Here is an 18206-nt window from a genome sequence, read left to right as displayed (position 1 = left end):
TGTGTCGCCCAAGCCCTTAAGCTTAGGGAGCCCCAGGCCTGGGGCGCCACAGCTCTTAGGCTTTGGTAGACCCAGGCCTGGGGCGCCCCAGCCCTTAGGCTTTGGGTGCGCCAGGTCTAGGGTGCCCCAGCCCTTAGGCTTAGGGAGCCCCAGGCCTGGTGATCCCCAGCTCTTAGACTTAGGGAGCCCCTGACCTGGGGCGCCCCAGCCATTAGGCTTAGGGCGCCCCAGGCCTGGGTCGCCCCAGCCCTTAAGCTTAGGGAGCCACAGGACTGGGCAACCCAGACCTTAGGCTTTGGGAGACCCAGGCTTGGGTCGCCCCAGCACTTAGTCTTGGGCGCCCCTGGCTTTGGGTAACTTACATAATCCAAGTGCCCGCTAGGTAACCTACATAGTGCAAGCGCCCGCTAGTTAACCTAGATCGTCCAAGTGTCCGCTAGTTAACCTACATAATCCAAATGCCCGTTAGCTAACCTAGATAGTCCAAGGGCCCGCTAGTTGACCTATATAGTCCAAGTGCCCGCTAGGTAACCTAGATAGTTCTAGTGCCCGTTAGTTAACCTAGACAGTCCAAGTGCCCGCTAGGTTACCTGCATAATCCATGTGCCCATTAGGTAACCTAGACAGTCCAAGTGCCCGCTAGTAAACCTACATAGTCAAAGTGCCCGCTAGGTAACCTAGATAGTCAAAGTGCCCTTTTGGTAACCTAGATAGTCCAAGTGCCCGAGGTAACCTACATTGTCCAAGTTCCCGCAAGGTAACCTAGATAGTCCAAGTGCCCGTTACCTAACCTAGATAGTCCAAGTGCCCGCTAGGGAACCCACATAGACCAAGTGCCCGATAGGGAACTTACATAGTCCAAGGGCCGCTAGCGAACCTACATAGTCCAAGTGCCCATTCGTTATCCTAGAAGTCCAAGTGCCCGCTATGTAACCTAGACAGTCCAAGTGCCGGCTAGGTTACCTGCATAGTCCAAGTGCCCGTTCGTTAACCTAAATAGTCCAAGTGCCCGCTAGGGAACCTATATAGTCCAAGTGCTATCTAGGTACCCTAGATAGTCCAAGGGCCCGCTAGTTGACCTACATAGTCCAAGGGCTCGCTTGTTAACTTTGATAGTCCAAGTGCCCGCCTGTTAACCTAGATCGTCCAAGTGCCCGCTAGTTAACCTAGATCATCCAAGTGCCGGCTAGTTAATCTACATAGTCCAAGGGCCCACTTGTTAACCTAGATCGTCCAAGTGTCCTCTAGTTAACCTACATAGTCCAAGTGCCCGCTAGGTAACCTACATAGTCCAAGTGCCCGCTAGGTAACCAATATAGTCCAAATGCCCGCTAGAGAACCTACATAGTCCAAGTTCCCGCTAGGTAACCTAGATAGTCCAAGTGTACGCTAGTTAACCTAGATAGTCCAAGGGCCCGCTAGTTAACCAGGATCGTCCAAGTGCCCTCTAGTTAACTTACATAGTCCAAGGGCCTGCTAGTTAACCTACTAAGACCAAGTGCTCGCTAGTTAACCTACATAGTCTAAGTGCCCGCTAGGTAACCTAGACAGTCCAAGTGACCACTAGGTTACCTACATAGTCCAAGTGCCTGCTAGGGAACCTACATAGTCCAAGTGCCCGCTAGGTAACCTAGATAGTCAAAGTGCACGCTAGTTAACCTATATAATCCAAGTGCCTGCTAGGTAAACTACATAATCCAAGTGCCCACTAGGTAACCTAGACAGTCCAAGTACCCGCTAGGGAACCTACATAGTCCAAGTGCTCGCTAAGCAACCTATATAGTCCAAGTGCCCGTTAGTTAACCTAGATAGTCAAAGTGCCTGCTAGGTAACCTACATAGTCCAAGTGCCCGCTAGGTAACCTAAATTATCCAAATGCCCGCTAGGAAAACTACATAGTCCAAGTGCCCGCTAGTTAACCTAGATAGTCCAAGTGCCCGCTAGTAAACCTAGATAGTCCAAGTGCCCTCTAGTTAACCTAGATAGTCCAAGTGCTCGCTAGTTAACCTAGATCGTCCAAGTGTCCGCTAGGTAACCTGCATAGTCCAAGTGCCTTGTAGGTAACCTAGATAGTCCAAGTGCCTGTTAGCTAACCTACATAGTCCAAGTGCCCGTTCGTTAACATAGATAGTCCAAGTGCCCGCTATGTAACTTAGACAGTCCAAGTGCCCGCTAGGTTACCTACATAGTCCAAGTGTCCGTTCGTTAACCTAGATAGTCCAAGTGCCCGTTTGGTAACCTACATAATCCAAGTGCCCGCTTCGTAACCTGGATAGTCTAAGTGCCCGCTAGATAACCAACATAGTCAAAGTGCGCGATAGGTAACCTACATAGTCCAAGTGCCTTCTAGGGAGCCTAAATAGTCCACGTGACCGCTAGGGAACCTACATAGTCCAATTGCCCGTTAGGGAACCTACATAGTCCAAGTGCTCGCTAGGTAACCTACATACTCCAAATGCCCGCAAGGAAACTACATAGTCTAAGTGCCCACTAGGGAACCTACAAATCCAAGTGCCCGTTAGGTAACCTAGATAGTCCAAGTGCCCCTTAGCTAACCTAGATAGTCCAAGTGCCCGCTAGTTAACCTACATAGTCCAAGTGCCCGCTAGGTAACCTAGATAGTCCAAGTGCCCTTTCGTTAGCCTAGACAGTCCAAGTGCCCGCTAGGGAATTTACATAGTCCAAGTGCCTGCTAGTTAACATAGATTGTCCAAGAGCCCGTCTGTTAACCTAGACAGTCCAAGTGCCCGCTAGGGAAACCATATATTCCAGTGCCCGCTAGGGAATTTACATAGTCCAAGTGCCTGCTAGTTAACCTAGATAGTCCTAGTGCCCGTCTGTTAACCTAGACAGTCCAAGTGCCCGCTAGGGAAACCACATAGTACAGTGCCCACTAGGGAACTTACATACTCCAAGTGCCCGCTAGTTGACCTAGATAGTCCAAGTGCCCGTTCGTTAACCTAGACTGTCCAAGTGCCCGCTAGGGAACCCACATAGTCCAAGTGCCCGCTAGGGAACTTACATAGTCCAAGTGCCCGTTAGTAACCTATATAGTCCTAGTACCCGCTAGGTAACGTAGATAGTCCAAATGCCCGCTAGGGTATGTACATAGACTAAGTGCCCGCTAGGTAACCTACATAGTCCAAGTGCCCGTTAGGGAGCCTAGATAGTCCAAGTGCCCGCTAGGGAACCTGCATCGTGCAAGTACTGTTAGGTAACCTAGATAATCCAAGTGCCCGCTAGTTAACCTAGAACCTCCAAGTGTCCGCTAGTTAACCTACATAGTCCAAGGGCCCGCTAGTTAACCTACATAGTCCAAGAACCCGCTAGTTAACCTAGATAGTCCAAGTTCCCGCTATGTTACCTACATAGTCCTAGTGTCCGCTAGGTAACCTAGATAGTCCAAGTTCCTGTTAGCTAACCTAGATAGTCCAAGTACCCGCTAGGTAACCTAGATAGTCAAAGTGCCCGTTAGCTAAACTAGATAGTCCAAGTGCCCGCTATGTAACCTACATAGACCAAGTTCCCGCTAGGTAACCTAGATAATCCAAGTGCCCGTTACCTAACCTAAATCGTCCAAGTGCCGGCTAGGCGACCTACATAGTCCAAGAGCCCCTTCGTTAACCTAGAAGTCCTATTGCCCGCTATTAAACCTAGACAGTGCAAGTGCCCGCTAGGTTACCTGCATAATCCAAGTGCCCGTTAGGTAACCTAGATAGTCCAAGTGCCCGCTAGTTAACCTACTTAGTCCAAGTGCCCGCTAGGTAACCTAGATAGTCAAAGTGCCCTTTTGGTAACCTAGATAGTCCAAGTGCCCGCTAGGTAACCTACATTGTCCAAGTTCCCGCAAGGTAACCTAGATAGTCCAAGTTCCTGTTAGCTAACCTAGATAGTCCAAGTACCCGCTAGGTAACCTAGATAGTCAAAGTGCCCGTTAGCTAAACTAGATAGTCCAAGTGCCCGCTATGTAACCTACATAGACCAAGTTCCCGCTAGGTAACCTAGATAATCCAAGTGCCCGTTACCTAACCTAAATCGTCCAAGTGCCGGCTAGGCGACCTACATAGTCCAAGAGCCCCTTCGTTAACCTAGAAGTCCTATTGCCCGCTATGAAACCTAGACAGTGCAAATGCCCGCTAGGTTACCTGCATAATCCAAGTGCCCGTTAGGTAACCTAGATAGTCCAAGTGCCCGCTAGTTAACCTACTTAGTCCAAGTGCCCGCTAGGTAACCTAGATAGTCAAAGTGCCCTTTTGGTAACCTAGATAGTCCAAGTGCCCGCTAGGTAACCTACATTGTCCAAGTTCCCGCAAGGTAACCTAGATAGTCCAAGTGCCCGTTACCTAACCTAGATAGTCCAAGTGCCCGCTAGGGAACCCACATAGACCAAGTGCCCGCTAGGGAACTTACATAGTTCAAGGGCCGCTAGGGAACCTACATAGTCCAAGTGCCCATTCGTTATCCTAGAAGTCCAAGTGCCCGCTATGTAACCTAGACAGTCCAAGTGCCGGCTAGGTTACTTGCATAGTCCAAGTGCCCATTCGTTAACCTAGATAGTCCAAGTGCCCGCTAGGGAACCTATATAGTCCAAGTGCTATCTAGGTAACCTAGATAGTCCAAGGGCCCGCTAGTTGACCTACATAATCCAAGGGCTCGCTTGTTAACTTTGATAGTCCAAGTGCCCGCCTGTTAACCTAGATCGTCCAAGTGCCCGCTAGTTAACCTAGATCATCCAAGTGCCGGCTAGTTAATCTACATAGTCCAAGGGCCCACTTGTTAACCTAGATCGTCCAAGTGCCCTCTAGCTAACTTACATAGTCCAAGGGCCTGCTAGTTAACCTACATAGACCAAGTGCTCGCTAGTTAACCTACATAGTCCAAGTGCCCGCTAGGTAACCTAGACAGTCCAAGTGACCACTAGGTTACCTACATAGTCCAAGTGCCCGCTAGGGAACCTACATAGTCCAAGTGCCCGCTAGGTAACCTAGATAGTCAAAGTGCCCACTAGGTAACCTAGACAGTGCAATTGCCCGCTAGTTAACCTAGACAGTCCAAGTAACCGCTAGGGAACCTACATAGTCCAAGTGCTCCCTAAGCAACCTACACAGTCCAAGTGCCCGTTAGTTAACCTAGATAGTCAAAGTGCCTGCTAGGTAACCTAGATAGTCCAAGTGCCCGCTAGGTAACCTACATAGTCAAAGTGCGCGCTAGGTAACTTTGATAGTGCAATTGCCCGTTAGCTTACCTAGATAGTCGAAGTGTCCGCTAGTTAACCTACATAGTCCAAGTGCCCATTCATTAACCAAGATAGTCCAAGTGCCCGCTAGGTAACCTAGACAGTCCAAGTGCCCGCTAGGTTACCTACATAGTCCAAGTGCACGTTCGTTAACCTAGATAGTCCAAGTGCCCGCTGGTAACCTACATAGTCCAAGAGCCTGCTAGGTATCCTTGATAGTCCAAGTGCCTTCTAGTTAAACTACATAGTCCAAGTGCCCGCTAGGTAACCTAGATAGCCCAAGTGCCCGCTAGGTAACCTACGTAGTCCAAGTGCCCGCTAGGTAACCTAAATTATCCAAATGCCCGCTAGGGAAACTACATAGTCCAAGTGCCCCTAGTTAACCTAGATAGTCCAAGGGCCCGCTAGTTAACCTAGATAGTCCAAGTGCCCGCTAGTTAACCTAGATCGTCCAAGTGTCCGCTAGGTAACCTACATAGTCCAAGTGCCTTCTAGGTAACCTAGATAGTCCAAGTGCTTGTTAGCTAACCTACATAGTCCAAGTGCCCGTTCGTTAACCTAGATAGTCCATGTGCCCGCTATGTAACCTAGACAGTCCAAGTGCCCTCTAGGTTACCTACATAGTCCAAGTGTCCGTTCGTTAACCTAGATAGTCCAAGTGCCCGTTTGGTAACCTACATAATCCAAGTGCCCGCTTCGTAACCTGGATAGTCTAAGTGCCTGCTAGATAACTAACATAGTCAAAGTGCGCGATAGGTAACCTACATAGTCCAAGTGCCTTCTAGGGAACCTACATAGTCCACGTGACCGCTAGGGAACCTACATAGTCCAAGTGCCCGTTAGGGAACCTACATAGTCCAAGTGCTCGCTAGGTAACCTACATACTCCAAATGCCCGCAAGAAAACCTACATAGTCTAAGTGCCCTCTAGGGAACCTACATAATCCAAGTTCCCGTTAGGTAACCTAGATTGTCCAAGTGCCCGTTAGCTAACCTAGATAGTCCAAGTGCCCACTAGGTAACCTACATAGTCAAAATGCCCGCTAGGTAACCTAGATAGTCCAAGTTCCTGTTAGCTAACCTAGATAGTCCAAGTGTCCGCTAGGTAACCTACATAGTCCAAGGGCCCGCTCCTTAACCTAGTTCGTCCAAGTGTCCGCTAATTAACCTACATAGTCCAAGTGCCCGCTAGGTAACCAAGATAGTCAAAGTGGCCGCTAGGTAACCTACATAGTCCAAGTTCCCACTATGTAACCTAGATAGTCCCAGTGCCCGCAAGTTAACCTAGAACCTCCAAGTGCCCACTAGGTAACCTACATAGTCCAAGTGCCCGATAGGGAACTCACATAATTCAAGTGCCCGCTAGGGAACTTACATAGTCCAAGTACCCGTTAGGTAACCTAGATAGTCCTAATGCCCGCTAGGGAACCCACATAGTCCAAGTGCCCGCTAGGGAACTTACATAGTCCAAGTGCCCGTTAGTTAACCTAGATAGTCCAAGTGCTCGCTAGTTAACCTAGATAATCCAAGTACCCGCTAGGTAACGTAGATAGTCCAAGTGCCCACTAGGGGACGTACATAGTCAAGTGCCCGCTAAGTAACCTAGATAGTCCAAGTGCCCGCTAGGTTATGTACATAGACCAAGTGCCCGCTGGTAACCTACATAGTCCAAGTGCCCGATAGGGAACCTACATAGTTCAAGTGCCCGTTAAGGAGCCTAGATAGTCCAAGTGCCCGCTAGGGAACCTGCATCGTGCAAGTGCCTTACAGGTAAGCTAGATAGTCCAAGGGCACGCTAGTTAACCTAGAACTTCCAAGTGTCCGCTAGTTAACCTACATAGTCCAAGGGCCCGCTACTTAACCTTCATAGTCCATGAACCCGCTAGTTAACCTAGATTGTCCAAGTGCCCGCTAGGCAACCTACATAGTCCAAGTGCCTGTTCGTTAACCTAGAAGTCCAAGTTCCCGCTAGGTAACCTGTATAGTCCAAGTGGCCGTTAGGTAACCTAGATAGTACAAGTGCCCGCTAGGTAACCTAGATAGTCAAAGTGCCCGCTAGGCAACCTACATAGTCCAAGTGCCCATTTGTTAATCTAGAAGTCTAAGTGCCCGCTATGTAACCTAGACAGTCCAAGTGCCGGTTAGGTTACCTGCATAGTCCAAGTACCCGTTCGTTAACCTAGATAGTCCAAGTGCCCGCTAGGGAACCTATATAGCCCAAGTGCTATCTAGGTAACCTAGATACTCCAAGGGCCCGCTAGTTAACCTACATAGTCCAAGGGCTCGCTTGTTAACTTTGATAGTCCAAGTGCCCGCTGGTTAACCAAGATCGTCCAAGTGTCCGCTAGTTAACCTAGATCGTCCAAGTGCCGGCTAGTTAACCTACATAGTCCAAGGGCCTGCTTGTTAACCTAGATCGTCCAAGTGTCCTCTAGTTAACCTACATAATCCAAGTGCCTGCTAGGTAACCTACATAGTGCAAGTGTCCGCTAGGTAACCTACATAGTCCAAGTGCCCGCTAGTTAACATAGATAGTCCAAGTGCCCGCTAGGGAAGGTACATAGTCCAAGTGCCCGCTAGTTAACCTACATAGTCCAAGTGCCTGCTAGGTAACCTAGATAGTCCAAGGGCCTGCTAGTTAACCTACATAGTCCAAGTGCCCGCTAGGTAACCTACATAGTGCAAGTGTCCGCTAGTTAAACTACATAGTCCAAAGGCCCGCTAGTTAATCTAGATAGTCCAAGTGCCAGCTAGGTAACCTACATAGTGCAAGTGTCTGCTAGTTAACCTACGTACTCCAAGGGACCGCTAGTTAACCTAGATCGTCCAATTGTTCACTAGTTAACCTACATAGTCCAAGTGCCTTATATGGAACCTAGATAGTCCAAGTGCACGCTAGGGAACCTACATAGTCCAATTGCCTGCTCTGGAACATACATAGTCCAAGTGCCTGTTAGTTAACCTAGATAATGCAAGTGCCCGTTACTTAACCTACATACTCCAAGTGCCCGCTAGATAACCTACATAGTCCAAGTGCCCGCTAGGTTACCTGCATAATCCAAGTGCCCGTTAGGTAACCTAGATTGTCCAAGTGCCCGCTAGTTAACCTACATAGTCCAAGTGCCCGCTAGGTAACCTAGATAGTCAAAGTGCCCCTTTGGTAACCTAGATAGTCCAAGTGCCCGCTAGGTAACCTACATTGTCCAAGTTCCCGCAAGGTAACCTAGATAGTCCAAGTGCCCGTTACCTAACCTAGATAGTCCAAGTGCCCGCTAGGGAACCCACATAGACCAAGTGCCCGCTAGGGAACTTACATAGTCCAAGGGCCGCTAGGGAACCTACATAGTTCAAGTGCCCATTCGTTAACCTAGAAGTCCAAGTGCTCGCTATGTAACCTAGACAGTCCAAGTGCCGGCTAGGTTACCTGCATAGTCCAAGTGCCCGTTCGTTAACCAAGATAGTCAAAGTGCCCGCTAGGGAACCTATATAGTCCAAGTGCTATCTAGGTAACCTAGATAGTCCAAGGGCCCGCTAGTTGACCTATATAGTCCAAGGGCTCGCTTGTTAACTTTGATAGTCCAAGTGCCCGCCTGTTAACCTAGATCGTCCAAGTGACCGCTAGTTAACCTAGATCATCCAAGTGCCGGCTAGTTAATCTACATAGTCCAAAGGCCCACTTGTTAACCTAGATCGTCCAAGTGCCCTCTAGCTAACTTACATAGTCCAAGGGCCTGCTAGTTAACCTACATAGACCAAGTGCTCGCTAGTTAACCTACATAGTCCAAGTGCCCGCTAGGTAACCTAGACAGTCCAAGTGACCACTAGGTTACCTATATAGTCCAAGTGCCCGCTAGGGAACCTACATAGTCCAAGTGCCCGCTAGGTAACCTAGATAGTCAAAGTGCCCACTAGGTAACCTAGACAGTGCAATTGCCCGCTAGTTAACCTAGACAGTCCAAGTAACCGCTAGGGAACCTACATAGTCCAAGTGCTCCCTAAGCAACCTACACAGTCCAAGTGCCCGTTAGTTAACCTAGATAGTCAAAGTGCCTGCTAGGTAACCTAGATAGTCCAAGTGCCCGCTAGGTAACCTACATAGTCAAAGTGCGCGCTAGGTAACATTGATAGTGCAATTGCCCGTTAGCTTACCTAGATAGTCGAAGTGTCCGCTAGTTAACCTACATAGTCCAAGTGCCCGTTAGGGAACCTACATAGTCCAAGTGCTCGCTAGGTAACCTACATACTCCAAATGCCCGCAAGAAAACCTACATAGTCTAAGTGCCCGCTAGGGAACCTACATAATCCAAGTTCCCGTTAGGTAACCTAGATTGTCCAAGTGCCCGTTAGCTAACCTAGATAGTCCAAGTGCCCGCTAGTTAACCTACATAGTCCAAGTGCCCGCTAGGTAACCTAGATAGTCAAAGTACCCGTTAGCTCCCCTAGATAGTCCAAGTGCCCACTAGGTAACCTACATAGTCAAAATGCCCGCTAGGTAACCTAGATAGTCCAAGTTCCTGTTAGCTAACCTAGATAGTCCAAGTGTCCGCTAGGTAACCTACATAGTCCAAGGGCCCGCTCCTTAACCTAGTTCGTCCAAGTGTCCGCTAATTAACCTACATAGTCCAAGTGCCCGCTAGGTAACCAAGACAGTCAAAGTGGCCGCTAGGTAACCTACATAGTCCAAGTTCCCACTATGTAACCTAGATAGTCCCAGTGCCCGCAAGTTAACCTAGAACCTCCAAGTGCCCACTAGGTAACCTACATAGTCCAAGTGCCCGATAGGGAACTCACATAATTCAAGTGCCCGCTAGGGAACTTACATAGTCCAAGTACCCGTTAGGTAACCTAGATAGTCCTAATGCCCGCTAGGGAACCCACATAGTCCAAGTGCCCGCTAGGGAACTTACATAGTCCAAGTGCCCGTTAGTTAACCTAGATAGTCCAAGTGCTCGCTAGTTAACCTAGATAATCCAAGTACCCGCTAGGTAACGTAGATAGTCCAAGTGCCCACTAGGGGACGTACATAGTCAAGTGCCCGCTAAGTAACCTAGATAGTCCAAGTGCCCGCTAGGTTATGTACATAGACCAAGTGCCCGCTGGTAACCTACATAGTCCAAGTGCCCGATAGGGAACCTACATAGTTCAAGTGCCCGTTAGGGAGCCTAGATAGTCCAAGTGCCCGCTAGGGAACCTGCATCGTGCAAGTGCCTTACAGGTAAGCTAGATAGTCCAAGGGCACGCTAGTTAACCTAGAACTTCCAAGTGTCCGCTAGTTAACCTACATAGTCCAAGGGCCCGCTACTTAACCTTCATAGTCCATGAACCCGCTAGTTAACCTAGATTGTCCAAGTGCCCGCTAGGCAACCTACATAGTCCAAGTGCCTGTTCGTTAACCTAGAAGTCCAAGTTCCCGCTAGGTAACCTGTATAGTCCAAGTGGCCGTTAGGTAACCTAGATAGTACAAGTGCCCGCTAGGTAACCTAGATAGTCAAAGTGCCCGCTAGGCAACCTACATAGTCCAAGTGCCCATTTGTTAATCTAGAAGTCTAAGTGCCCGCTATGTAACCTAGACAGTCCAAGTGCCGGTTAGGTTACCTGCATAGTCCAAGTACCCGTTCGTTAACCTAGATAGTCCAAGTGCCCGCTAGGGAACCTATATAGCCCAAGTGCTATCTAGGTAACCTAGATACTCCAAGGGCCCGCTAGTTAACCTACATAGTCCAAGGGCTCGCTTGTTAACTTTGATAGTCCAAGTGCCCGCTGGTTAACCAAGATCGTCCAAGTGTCCGCTAGTTAACCTAGATCGTCCAAGTGCCGGCTAGTTAACCTACATAGTCCAAGGGCCTGCTTGTTAACCTAGATCGTCCAAGTGTCCTCTAGTTAACCTACATAGTCCAAGTGCCTGCTAGGTAACCTACATAGTGCAAGGGTCCGCTAGGTAACCTACATAGTCCAAGTGCCCGCTAGTTAACATAGATAGTCCAAGTGCCCGCTAGGGAAGGTACATAGTCCAAGTGCCCGCTAGTTAACCTACATAGTCCAAGTGCCTGCTAGGTAACCTAGATAGTCCAAGGGCCTGCTAGTTAACCTACATAGTCCAAGTGCCCGCTAGGTAACCTACATAGTGCAAGTGTCCGCTAGTTAAACTACATAGTCCAAAGGCCCGCTAGTTAATCTAGATAGTCCAAGTGCCAGCTAGGTAACCTACATAGTGCAAGTGTCTGCTAGTTAACCTACGTACTCCAAGGGACCGCTAGTTAACCTAGATCGTCCAATTGTTCACTAGTTAACCTACATAGTCCAAGTGCCTTATATGGAACCTAGATAGTCCAAGTGCACGCTAGGGAACCTACATAGTCCAATTGCCTGCTCTGGAACATACATAGTCCAAGTGCCTGTTAGTTAACCTAGATAATGCAAGTGCCCGTTACTTAACCTACATACTCCAAGTGCTGGCTAGATAACCTACATAGTCCAAGTGCCCGCTAGGTTACCTGCATAATCCAAGTGCCCGTTAGGTAACCTAGATTGTCCAAGTGCCCGCTAGTTAACCTACATAGTCCAAGTGCCCGCTAGGTAACCTAGATAGTCAAAGTGCCCCTTTGGTAACCTAGATAGTCCAAGTGCCCGCTAGGTAACCTACATTGTCCAAGTTCCCGCAAGGTAACCTAGATAGTCCAAGTGCCCGTTACCTAACCTAGATAGTCCAAGTGCCCGCTAGGGAACCCACATAGACCAAGTGCCCGCTAGGGAACTTACATAGTCCAAGGGCCGCTAGGGAACCTACATAGTTCAAGTGCCCATTCGTTAACCTAGAAGTCCAAGTGCTCGCTATGTAACCTAGACAGTCCAAGTGCCGGCTAGGTTACCTGCATAGTCCAAGTGCCCGTTCGTTAACCAAGATAGTCAAAGTGCCCGCTAGGGAACCTATATAGTCCAAGTGCTATCTAGGTAACCTAGATAGTCCAAGGGCCCGCTAGTTGACCTATATAGTCCAAGGGCTCGCTTGTTAACTTTGATAGTCCAAGTGCCCGCCTGTTAACCTAGATCATCCAAGTGCCGGCTAGTTAATCTACATAGTCCAAAGGCCCACTTGTTAACCTAGATCGTCCAAGTGCCCTCTAGCTAACTTACATAGTCCAAGGGCCTGCTAGTTAACCTACATAGACCAAGTGCTCGCTAGTTAACCTACATAGTCCAAGTGCCCGCTAGGTAACCTAGACAGTCCAAGTGACCACTAGGTTACCTACATAGTCCAAGTGCCCGCTAGGGAACCTACATAGTCCAAGTGCCCGCTAGGTAACCTAGATAGTCAAAGTGCCCACTAGGTAACCTAGACAGTGCAATTGCCCGCTAGTTAACCTAGACAGTCCAAGTAACCGCTAGGGAACCTACATAGTCCAAGTGCTCCCTAAGCAACCTACACAGTCCAAGTGCCCGTTAGTTAACCTAGATAGTCAAAGTGCCTGCTAGGTAACCTAGATAGTCCAAGTGCCCGCTAGGTAACCTACATAGTCAAAGTGCGCGCTAGGTAACATTGATAGTGCAATTGCCCGTTAGCTTACCTAGATAGTCGAAGTGTCCGCTAGTTAACCTACATAGTCCAAGTGCCCGTTAGGGAACCTACATAGTCCAAGTGCTCGCTAGGTAACCTACATACTCCAAATGCCCGCAAGAAAACCTACATAGTCTAAGTGCCCGCTAGGGAACCTACATAATCCAAGTTCCCGTTAGGTAACCTAGATTGTCCAAGTGCCCGTTAGCTAACCTAGATAGTCCAAGTGCCCGCTAGTTAACCTACATAGTCCAAGTGCCCGCTAGGTAACCTAGATAGTCAAAGTACCCGTTAGCTCCCCTAGATAGTCCAAGTGCCCACTAGGTAACCTACATAGTCAAAATGCCCGCTAGGTAACCTAGATAGTCCAAGTTCCTGTTAGCTAACCTAGATAGTCCAAGTGTCCGCTAGGTAACCTACATAGTCCAAGGGCCCGCTCCTTAACCTAGTTCGTCCAAGTGTCCGCTAATTAACCTACATAGTCCAAGTGCCCGCTAGGTAACCAAGACAGTCAAAGTGGCCGCTAGGTAACCTACATAGTCCAAGTTCCCACTATGTAACCTAGATAGTCCCAGTGCCCGCAAGTTAACCTAGAACCTCCAAGTGCCCACTAGGTAACCTACATAGTCCAAGTGCCCGATAGGGAACTCACATAATTCAAGTGCCCGCTAGGGAACTTACATAGTCCAAGTACCCGTTAGGTAACCTAGATAGTCCTAATGCCCGCTAGGGAACCCACATAGTCCAAGTGCCCGCTAGGGAACTTACATAGTCCAAGTGCCCGTTAGTTAACCTAGATAGTCCAAGTGCTCGCTAGTTAACCTAGATAATCCAAGTACCCGCTAGGTAACGTAGATAGTCCAAGTGCCCACTAGGGGACGTACATAGTCAAGTGCCCGCTAAGTAACCTAGATAGTCCAAGTGCCCGCTAGGTTATGTACATAGACCAAGTGCCCGCTGGTAACCTACATAGTCCAAGTGCCCGATAGGGAACCTACATAGTTCAAGTGCCCGTTAGGGAGCCTAGATAGTCCAAGTGCCCGCTAGGGAACCTGCATCGTGCAAGTGCCTTACAGGTAAGCTAGATAGTCCAAGGGCACGCTAGTTAACCTAGAACTTCCAAGTGTCCGCTAGTTAACCTACATAGTCCAAGGGCCCGCTACTTAACCTTCATAGTCCATGAACCCGCTAGTTAACCTAGATTGTCCAAGTGCCCGCTAGGCAACCTACATAGTCCAAGTGCCTGTTCGTTAACCTAGAAGTCCAAGTTCCCGCTAGGTAACCTGTATAGTCCAAGTGGCCGTTAGGTAACCTAGATAGTACAAGTGCCCGCTAGGTAACCTAGATAGTCAAAGTGCCCGCTAGGCAACCTACATAGTCCAAGTGCCCATTTGTTAATCTAGAAGTCTAAGTGCCCGCTATGTAACCTAGACAGTCCAAGTGCCGGTTAGGTTACCTGCATAGTCCAAGTACCCGTTCGTTAACCTAGATAGTCCAAGTGCCCGCTAGGGAACCTATATAGCCCTAGTGCTATCTAGGTAACCTAGATAGTCCAAGGGCCCGCTAGTTAACCTACATAGTTCAAGGGCTCGCTGGTTAACTTTGATAGTCCAAGTGCACGCTGGTTAACCTAGATCATCCAAGTGCCGGCTAATTAACCTACATAGTCGAAGGGTCTACTTGTTAACCTAGATCGTCCAAGTGTCCTCTAGTTAACCTACATAGTCCAAGTGCCTGCTAGGTAACCTACATAGTGCAAGTGTCCGCGAGGTAACCTACATAGTCCAAGTGCCCGCTAGTTAACATAGATAGTCCAAGTGCCCGCTAGGGAAGGTACATAGTCCACGTGCCCGCTAGGTAACTTAGAGAGTGCAAGTGCCCGCTAGGTTACCTACATAGTCCAAATGCCCGTTCGGTAACCTAGATAGTCCAAGTGCCCGCTAAGGAACCTACATAGTCCAAGTGCACGCTAGTTAACCTATATAGTCCAAGTGCCCGCTAGGTAACCTAGATAGTCCAAGGGCCCGCTAGTTAACCTACATAATCCAAGGGCTCACTTATTAACTTTGATAATCCAAGTGCCCGCAAGTTAACCTAGATCGTCCAAGTGCCCGCTAGTTAAACTATATTGTCCAAGTGCCCGCTTGGGATCCTTCATAATCTAAGTGACTGCTAGGTAACCTAGATAGTCCAAGTGCCCGCTAGTTAACCTAGATAGTCCTAGCGCCCGTTAGTTAACCTAGATAGTCCAATTGCCCACTAGGGGACGTACATAATCTAAGTGCCCGCTAGGTAACCTAGATAGTCCAAGTGCGTGCTAGGGTATGTACATAGTCCAAATGCCTGCTAGGAAACCTAGATAGTCCAAGTGCCCGCTAGTTAACCTACATAGTTCAAGTGCCCGCTAGTTAACCTACATAGTCCAAGGTACACTAGTTAACCTAGATAGTCCAAGTGCCCGCTAGTTAACCTACATAGTACAAGGGCCCGCTAGTTGACCTAGATAGTCCAAGTGCCCGCTAGTTAACCTAGATAGTCAAAGTGCCCGCTAGTTAACCTAAGTAGTACAAATGTCCGATAGGGATCCTACATAGTCCAAGTGCCCGCTAGGTTACCTGTATATTCCAAGTGCCCGTTCGTTAACTTAGATAGTCCAAGTGCCCACTAGGTAACCCACATAGTCCAAGTGCCCGCTAGGCAACCTATATAGTCCAAGTGCCCGCTAGGTAATCTATATAGTCCAAATGCCCGCTACGGAGCCTACATAGTCCAAATGCCCGCAAGGTAACCTAGATAGTCCAAGGGCCCGCTAGGTAACCTACATAGTCCTAGTGCCCCCTAGTTAACCTACATTCTTCATGTGCCCGATAGGGAAACTACATAGTCCAAGTGCCCGATAGTTAACCTAGATAGTCCAAGTGCCCGCTTGGTTACCTAGATAGTCCAAAAACCCGCTAGGTAACCTACATACTCCAAGAACCCGCTAGGTAACGTAGATAGTTCAAGTACCAGTTAGGTAACCTAGATAGTCAAAATGCCCGCTAGGTAACCTACAGAGTCTAAGTGCCCGCTAGGTTATCTATATTGTCCAAATGTCCGCTAGGGAACCTACTTTGTCGAAGTGCCTGTTCTTTAACCTAGATAGTCCAAGTGCCCGCTTGGAAACCTACATAGTACAAGGGCCCGCTAGGTAACCTAGATAGTCCAAGTGCCTGCTACGTAACCTACAGTCCAAGTGCTCGCTAGTTAACCTACATAGTCCATGTGCCCGCTAGGTAAACTAGATAGTCCAAGTTCCCGCTAAGGAACATACATAGTCCAAGTACACGCTAGTTAACTTAGATAGTCCAAGTGCCCGCTAGTTAACCTAGATAGTCCAAGTGCCGCTAGGTAACCTACATAGTGCAAGTGTCCCCTAGTTAACCTACATAGTCCAAATGCCCGCTAGTTAACATAGATAGTCCAAGTGCCCGCTAGGGAACGTACATAGACCAAGTGCCCGCTAGGTAACCTAGATAGTGCAAGTGCCCGGTAGTGAACCTACATAGTCCAAGTGCCCGCTAGGTAACCTAGATAGTCCAAATGCCCGCTAGGGAACCCACATAGTCCAAGTGCCCGCTAGGGAATTTACATAGTCCAAGGGCCCGCTAGGGAACCTACATAGTCCAAGTGCCCCTTAGGTAACCTAGATAGTCCAAGTGCCCGTTAGGTAACCTAGATAGTCCAACAGCCCCTAGGTAACCTACATATTCCAAGAACCCGCTAGGTAACGTAGATAGTTCAAGTGCCAGCTAGGTAACCTAGATAATCCAAGTGCCCGCTAGGTAACCTACAAAGTCTAAGTGCCCGCTAGGTAATCTATATAGTCCAAATGCCCGCTAGGGAGCCTACATAGTCCAAATGCCCCTTAGGTAACCTAGATAGTCCAAGGGCCCGCTAGGTAACCTTCATAGTCCTAGTGCCCCCTAGTAAACCTACATTCTCCAAGTGCCCAATAGGGAACCTACATAGTCCAAGTGCCCGTTAGTTAACCTAGGTAGTCCACGTGCCCGCTTGGTAGTCTAGATAGTCCAAGTGCCCGCTAGGTAACCTACAGAGTCTAAGTGCCCACCAGGTTATCTATATAGTCCAAATGCCCGCTAGGGAACCTACATAGTCCAAGTGCCCGCTAGGTAACATAGATAATCCAAGTGCCCGCTAGTTAACCTATATCGTCCAAGTGCCCGCTAGTTAACCTAGATAGTCCAAGTGCCCGCTAGTTAAGCTATATCGTCCATGTACCCGCTAGTTAACCTAGATAGTCCAAGTGCCCGATAGTTAACCTAGATATTCCAAGTGCCCGCTAGTTAACCTACATAATCTAAGTGCCAGTTAGCTAACCTAGATCGTCCAAGTGCCTGCTAGTTAACCTACATAGTCAATGGGCCCGTTAGTTAACCTACATAGTGCAAGAGCCCGCTAGTTAACCTAGATCGTGCAAGTGTCCGCTGGTTAACCTACATAGTCCAAGTGCCAGTTAGCTAACCTAGATAGTCCAAGGGCCCGCTAGTTGACCTACATAGTCCAAGTGCCTGCTAGGTAACCTAGATAATCCAATTGCCCGCTAGGGAACATTCATAGTCCAAGTGCCAGCTAGGTAACCTAGATAGTCCAAGTGCCCGCTAGTTAACCTAGATAGTCCTAGTGCCCGTTAGTTAATCTAGATAGTCCATGTGCCCACTAGGGGACGTACTTAGTCCAAGTGCCCGTAAGCTAACCTAGATAGTCCAAGTGCCCGCTAGTTAACATTGATCATCCAAGTGCCCGCTAGTTAACCTAGATAGTCCAAGTGCATGCTAGTTAACCTAGATAGGCCAAGAGCCCTCTAGTTAACCTACATCTTCCAAGTGCCCGCTAGTTAACCTACATATTCCAAGGGCCCGCTAGTTAACCCACATTGTCCAAGGTCCGCTAGTTAACCTAGATAGTCCAAGTGCTCGCTAGTTAACCTACATAGTCCAAGTGCCCGCTAGTTAACCTAGATAGTCCAAGTGCCCGCTAGGTAACCTAAGTAGTCCAAATGTCCGATAGGGATCCTACATAGTCCAAGAGCCCGCTAGGTAACCTACATAGTCCAAGTGTCAGTTCGTTAACCTAGATAGTCCAAGTGCCCGCTAGGTAACCTAGAGTCCAAGTGCTCGGAGTTAACCTACATAGTCCAAGTGCCCGCTATATAACCTAGATAGTCCAAGTGCCTGCTAGGTAACCTACATAGTGCAAGTGTCTGATAGTTAACCTACATATTCCAAGTGCCCGCTAGTTAACGTAGATAGTCCAACTGACCGCTAGGGAACGTACATAGTCCAAGTGCCCGCTAGGTAACCTAGATAGTGCAAGTGCCCTGTAGTTAACCTATATAGTCCAAGTGCCCGCTAGG

This window comes from Tenrec ecaudatus, unplaced genomic scaffold (assembly GCF_050624435.1).
Source record: "Tenrec ecaudatus isolate mTenEca1 unplaced genomic scaffold, mTenEca1.hap1 Scaffold_146, whole genome shotgun sequence".
Classification (NCBI taxonomy): domain Eukaryota; kingdom Metazoa; phylum Chordata; class Mammalia; order Afrosoricida; family Tenrecidae; genus Tenrec; species Tenrec ecaudatus.
The sequence above is the reverse complement of the archived record's forward strand: the minus strand, read 5'-3'. Positions refer to the sequence as shown.